This window comes from Tupaia chinensis, unplaced genomic scaffold, assembly GCF_000334495.1.
Source record: "Tupaia chinensis unplaced genomic scaffold, TupChi_1.0 Scaffold000270_1, whole genome shotgun sequence".
In the NCBI taxonomy this organism is placed as follows: Eukaryota; Metazoa; Chordata; class Mammalia; order Scandentia; family Tupaiidae; genus Tupaia; species Tupaia belangeri.
Window position 1 is genome coordinate 5,529,199 of NW_006159750.1, and position 7,612 is coordinate 5,536,810.

Genomic DNA, 7,612 nt, shown 5'->3' on the forward strand with positions numbered 1-7,612 from the left:
AGCTGTAGACGCGCTCTCGGCCAGCCAAGCCGCAGCTGCCGTGGTGTGTGAGTGAGCCCGCGCCGGGTCCGGTCTCCCGCCGCCGCCCTGGGCTGCACGTTGAGCGCCGAAGACAAGGCGGCGGTGGAGCGGAGCAAGATGATCGACCGCAACTTGCGGGAGGACGGGGAGAAAGCGGCCAAAGAAGTGAAGCTGCTGCTCCTCGGTGAGGGGCTGGAGGCGGGACTGGAGTGGGGTCGGGACTGCCTAGAGAGTTGGGCGGCCTGAGCAGGGTCTGGTTTGGCCGGCGGTAGGGACCCCAAAGGGATCTGGAGGGCGTGCCGGGCATGGGGCGGGGTGTTGAGGTTGGTGGCTGGGGCCTTGGAGGGCGTGATGAGGGGTGGGGATTTGGGGTTGTAGGAATTAGGCTGGAGAGGGTGTGTCTTCGGGCTGGAATTGCTTTTAGCAAACAGAGCCGGGGAGTAGGCGGTGATAGAACGTGGGTACTGTGTTAGCTATGTGGGGAAGCTCACAGAGGAGGAGCTGGTGTTAGGGCAGGTTTCACACGGGGTTGCCCCGTGTTGGTAGCAGGAAGATGACGGTTTATAAGTTTGGAGTGCAATGATCCTTCATGACAGGATAAAGCTGAGAGGCCTGAATGATTAATATATTAATGAATAGAGATGGTGGGACAGGGTGTCATTTGGTAGAGAGTGAGCATACTAACCTGATAGTAAGGTGGAAGGACTCTGGGATTTCCAGGGACATGAAAAGTAGATGGTTGAGCTGATTGTCAGGTTCTCAGGTGCAGAGGAGGAGATTGGGTGCAGAGGCCGTCTGTTTTTCTACCTGTGTGTGTGTGTGTGTGTGTGTGTGTGTGTGTGTGTATTTTATCTTATTTTCTTAAGATTTTATAATGCTTCCCTCTTTTTATAAAGGAACTGAGGAGTGGTGTGAACTGAGGAAATTTACAGAAAGACTTGTTCAAGATTTGTGGCAGAAGATCCAGTGGACAATAGATTACACACTGGAAATTGCCAAATAGTTGTTAGGGATGATATGCAGTGGGAATAGAATTATTTTACAATAAATGATGGGATTGGACCTGTTTACTCTAAGGACTGTGATAGACTCCTGGTGAGCCATTTTATCTTTTTTGTCTCTTCAAAGCAAATTTTGGCTTCAGTGCTTACTGGTAATGTTACATGATAATCATTTTAAGTGGCCTTTTTAAAAAGAATTATTTATTTAATTCCGTTTGTTATTATTTTTTTCTAATTTGACCAGAGAGAAAGAGAAAGGGAAAACGAGAAAGCAAGCCACCAGGTCCAGGACTTGAACCGTGGTCAGCCATGTGGGAATCCAGCGCCTTTATCCACCACACAACCTACCGGTCCTTAAGTGGCTTTTATGTACAATTAGATGCATGTTACTCAGCATGATATTATTTTAAACATTTTTGAGAAGTTCACTAAATTATAGAAAATACCTTGGCACTGGGGACTGGCAGGTGGCATAAAGGTTAAGGTGCTGGACTCTCACATGACTCACCATGGTTCAAGTCTGGAGGCTTGCTTTTCTACTTTCTCTTTCTCTCTCTCTGGTCCTATTAAACAAATAATAGTGATGATAATAAATGAAATAAAGTAATTCTTCAAAAAAAAAAAAAGAAAAGAAAAAGTACCCTGACATTAACTTACCAATAAATCAAGCCACATTTCTTCACTATGTTTTCTAGGAGTCCATTAGAGAAGAATATGTAATAGTGGTGTCTTTTTTTTTTTTGCTATAGGACGTGTGCGCTCGCCAGAAAGAGAGAGACAGAGAGACAGAAAGTGAGAAATCACCCCCCAGGGGGGATGGCCACGCTGCAATCCCTTCTCTTCCATTCTCCTCTTTTGATCTTGGGCATGCACGCACACGTGCCTGGCATGAGTTTAAGCCACCGGGTCCGGGACTCGAACTGTGGTCGACTATGTGGGAGTCCAGCGACATAGCCATTATGCTAACTGCTGGTCCCTTCTTTTTTCTTTTTTTTAAAGAATTATTTTATTTAGCTTTATTTATTCATTTATTTATTTATTTTAGTTTGACCAGAGAGGGACAGAGAGAGAGTGAGAAAGCAAGCTGCCAGGCCTGGAACTCGAACTAAAGTCAGCCATGTAGGAGTCCAGCATCTTAACTGCCACGCCACCTGCCAGCCCCTATGATAGTGATACCTACAAGCAGAAATTTATAAATACATATGTATTTTATAAGTGTGTATATATATGTGTGTGTGTCTGTGTGTGTGCATGAGTGTGTGTATGTGTATATATAACACACACACTTTACCTTTATCCTTCTCTGTGTGAGAGAGAGAAGCAGGCATTCCCAACAGGGTCTTCATGCCACCATCTACCCTCAGCCTTAGCCAGTCCTGATCCTGAGTGCACATGCATACCTGGCGTGCTCAGGGAGGCCTTGGGATATGAAACCAGGACCATCCCACGTGGCTTCAGCATCTTGGAACATTGTGTTACCACTGTGCCACCATGGCTTGCCAGAACTTTATGTTTAAAAACTATTGATTTTTGAGAAAAAGTCACATTTGGGGAAGTGCCGCATTTTAGAGATGTAAAGCTCCAGAGGATAGAGTGCACCCCTATATTTCAGGACTTATTTTGTACTTCAGGGTGTGCTGCTGTTACGTGTGTTTTGGTATTTGCTTGTGTTACATGTTTGGTTGTAGATCCTAAAGCACTGGTAACATTTTTTTTGGATGAAGGGGGAGCTGTAGAGCTTAAACTTTCAGTTTGAATACCTGAACTTTTAGAATGCATGTGTAGTTCCAGACTGCCACTGTCTATATAACAGGTGCCTTCTGTGGATGAGCACATAGTAGGTGCTCCTTAAATATATACTGTGAATCAGCGTGAGCCTGTTAATGTTGGACATTAATCCTTGGGGTCTTTCAGAAGGTTTGTGTTGTTATAAAACCACAACACTCAAGACATTAGTGTTTCAATATTAATCTGTTAGTTATGAAATTAAAGATGTATTCTTATCATCCATGAGTGATTTAATTTACGTTGACCATCAATAATTCATCTCAGGACATTAGCCTATTGTAACACAGCTTTGTAAACTGTGAAACTTTCTTCCAAATGGCAGAATTTGGCAGACAGAACTTAGGCAAGCAGCGCTTGTCCAAATGTCTAGAAAAATCTTTATTCGGAATTTTACTAATAATGCTTTTAATTAAAAACAGCATTAAACACATAGTAACTTAGGGAGCTTGAAAGGCAGTAAGTGAAAACCAAAGTACTAAAACATTTGCTTTTAAGTTTTACAAACTTTATTGTTTTTCAAGTAGGATTTAAAAATATTCTTGAGCAAGTCAAATCAACAAATTCAAATAGGTTGGAGAGACAGGTGCTGTACTTGAGCCATATCATAATGCACATATGAAATTAAAATGATCTTCCATGCTGTTTCTGTAAACTAAGTATACCCAATATAGTACAGTAATTTTTGCTGTAGAGTATCTCCTCTGATATACTGGCAAGTTAATTTTACTTCAATACTATGACTGTGAAACTTTCAAGCTTAGCTTAAGTTGTGATCTATCTTCTTACTCTTGTCTCTCATGGTACATAATATACTTTCTTCCTTATAGAGATCTAGTTTAGCATAGTGATTAAAAGCATGGGCTCTGGGGCCAGCAGGTGGCATGGTGGTTAGGGCACTGGACGCCCACATGGTCTATCACAGTTTGAGTCCAGGATGTGGCAGCTTGCTCTCTAACTTTCCCCCTCTTTCTCTCTGGTCAAATTAAAAAAAATAAATAAGAAAATTAAATAAGATTATATATATATTGTTTTAGAGGTTTTTGCTATAGGGCACTTGCGCTCGCCAGAAAGACAGAGACAGAAAGACAGAAAATGAGAAATCACTTCCCAAGGGGGTTGGCCACGCTGCAGTCCCTTCTCCTCCACTCTCCTCTTGGGATCTTGGGCACGCACGCAGACATGCCCTGCGTGAGTTTAAGCCACTGGGTCTGGGATCCGAACCGCGGTTGACTACATGGGAGTTCAGTGACATAGCTGTTAGGCTAACTGCTGATCCCAATAATTCTTTTTTTTTTTTAAAGGGATCTGAAGTGAGACTGCTTCCAATTCTAGTTCCCATGTACCAGCAGTAATCTTTGAAAAGTTAATTTTTCTCTCTGCCTCAGTTTCCTTATCTTTAAAATGGAGAAAGAATTAAATATGATGACAGTGTAAAGCAGAACACAGCCAGACAGAGGATAGCTCAGTAAATATTAGCTATTACTGTTATTAATTAAAAGTGGTAGTTACAGATTATGGGTATAAGAATTCAAATTATGGAGCTGAATTAGTTAAGGAAGTCTTCATTATTATAATTCTTCCTTTGATTACTTTTGATTTCAATTTCCTTTACATCTTTATCCGGAAGGTCTTAATATATAATACTGGTGTTTAATTACAATAGTCTATTGAAAGACAAAATTCTATTTTACAAAGCTTCCCAACCCGTATGAATATGTAGGATGGCATGTAGGTGTACTGTTTGCAAATTTTTTGTAGTGTTGAAATTTTAAATAATTTTCTTGTAATTTCAAAATTTTACAATAGTTGAAGTGATATTTGAACATTTTTGTATTATTTCCTCTGTACACTTCCTGAATTTGGTAATTTGAAAAAAAAATTATTGGGAAGGTTTATACTAATTCAGTGTTTACTATCACTGTAATACTTTGTACTTTATTTTTCATGTCATAAATTCATAATGTGAAGAAAAAAAAAAATTTTGCCAAGCCTCCCCAACTAATATCAATGAAGCTTTTTTTTTTTTTCCCTGTAGGGTACACACACTCACCAGAGAGAGAGAAACTGAGAAATCCACCTCCAGGGATGATGGCCATAACACAGTCCCTTCTCATTCATTCTCTTTTTACAATTTTGGGCACATATACACACATGCCTGGCATGATTCCCACGCTGCCGGTCTAGGACACATACTATGCAGTTGGCCTTGTGGGATCCAGGATTTTCACTTCCAGTCCACCTGTTGGCTCCCCCAATAAGCTTTTAAATGCTAACACTTTTTTTTTTTTTTAAGTTTGTTCTTAAGTGTTTTTTTTGGTAATTTATTTATTTTTTAATTACATTTTGCTATCACTTTTCATATGTGCCATGATGTGGCAAAAGTTGGGAAGCACTGGTAAAATGGATAAGATCGTTGATTTTTGATGTACATAAAACTGAATTCAATTTCCATCATTTGTTGGCTGAAAGACCAGAGCACCTAACTTAGCCATATGAGTTATACTTCTCACATACCATAGTAAACTGGGGGTGATGATGCCTGTTTCACAATCTGAAATCAGATTGTGTGTGCACAGTGCTTAACATTAGTGCCCAGCAGATAATGAATATTCAGTAAATGGTAACTTCTGTCTGTGGTGATATTTGTGAGGCTCATCGTTATAGCTGCCTTTTCCCCCCCCAGGGATGTTTCAGGTAGATATTTGATTATTTTCTATACTAATATACTCTTTCAAAGATTTTCAGAGAATTTTAATAAATCCTATATGATTTTGTGGTGAAAGGAATTGACTTTTATCATTTAGTTTTGTAAGTTATTAAATGATGTTCACCTGTGGCATCTCCAGGTTTCTATTTCTTGTTTTTTTTTGGAGAGGTTTTCGCTATAGGGTGTGTGCACTCGCCAGACAGACAGAGACAGAGAGACAGAAAGCGAGAAATCACCCCCCAGGGGGGATGGTCATGCTCCAATCCCTTATCCTCCATTCTCTCGGGATCCTGGGCACGCACACACACGCACACGCGCCCGGCGTGAGTTTTAAGCCCCTGGGTCCAGGACGCCAACCACGGTCGACTACATGGGAGTCCAACGACATAGCCATTACGCTAACTGCTGGTTCCCCAGGTTCCCATTTCTTGATAGTTTCCTTTAGCATGTCTCAAGAAAACATTATTAAACAAAATGAGATTAATACACTGCCTTTGGGATTTTTCTGGTAGAGTTATGGAAAAAATTAGGTTACACACAGAGATATAATCGTCAAATTTACTTTAAACCTTGTGCATTGATGATACCTTTACATTTCTGCCTATTACTGGCTGAGTGTGGTGCATATTGAAAATATGACTGTCCTTTGATAAATATGCTTTTACCTTCTATCATCCTATAGTAAGGTAGTCCTTGTAATGTTTGCCATTTATTTGGGATAAGGTTCATGGATAGTTAAATTTCTTATAAGGATTCATCTTGTATCTGTGGGGGAAAAAAGAAGTAGCATAAAAAATAGAATTAGCATGGCAAAAAATTGGTTTGTTCTTTTTTTAAAAAGAATTATTTAATTTAACTTTATTTATTTATTTTAATTTGACCAGAGAGGGACAGAGTAAGAGTGAGAGTGAGAGAGAGAGGAAGGAAAAGTGAGAAAGCAAGCCATCAGGTCTGGGACTCGAACTGCAGTCAGACATATGGGAGCCTTGAACCACCACACCGCCTGGTTTGCTCTTTTATAAGTATTTATTAATTCTTGTGATTCTTAACTTACACACTTGTCATTTTGTTTGTTTGTTTGCTAGAGAGTGTGTGTGGCCTGGGGGTGTGGGAGGTGGGCGGTGGTGGTAAGAGATCACCCTCCAGGGGAGATGGCCATGCCACAGTCCCTTCTCTAGTCTCCTCTTGGGATTTTGAGCACTTACACACACATAGCTCATGTGTTTTTAAAACTGCTGCATCTGGGACTCAAACTGCTGATTTGGCCATTTGGGATCCAGTCACCTTAACCGCCACACCATTGCTATCCTTGTATTTGTCACTTTCGCAGTCTGAAAACATAGTCCTTTTTAAAAACTATGATAATGTAATCTTCCCTGACAATGCTGTTCCTTTAGTACAGAGATGACCATAGAGTAGAGTGCTCAGCAGTAATTAGATTCCACAGGGCAGGTAGCCTTTTTTGTTTTTTTGACTGTAGAGTGGTGTGCTCACCACAGTAGGGGTGGTGGCTATGCCTCAGTCCTTTTTTCCTTCATTCTTCTCTTGGGGTTTTGGGCATGCATGGTGTGTATTTGAAGGCACTAACTCTGGGACTTGAACGGTGCAGTCAGCCTTATGGGATCCAGCACTTTAATCTCCAGGCTACCTACTGGCCTAAGGCAGGTAACCTTCTAATCAGGGTGCTGCCACGCTTATTTAAAAAACAAATAAATAAAATTTAGCCTATTAAACTTACTTGCACAGCTGCAGAAGAGTCTTAATTTGGGGGCAGTTGTCTCTGATAAACTGACTCCTGGGTAAGAGATCTCTCAGAGGTTAGTGAAGCGTGGAGCGCTGTGTTTACTGTGTCTCTCTTCCCTGGTGTTGAGCTGCTTCATTCTCTAGTTTCTTGGAAAGGAAAGGGAGTCTGTGGGTTCCTGAAGGTATTTATTTTTTTTCTATCCTCTATTTCTTTCCTGGTTTCTTCTATAGCATAATTTTTGTTTGTTTGTTTTTTAAACCTAGGGTGTGAGCATCTCTTAGAGCTTTTGAGGATCTATGAACTTTCTAAAAATTGTTAGCAAAATTTGTGTTTATATGCATTTTTTTCTGG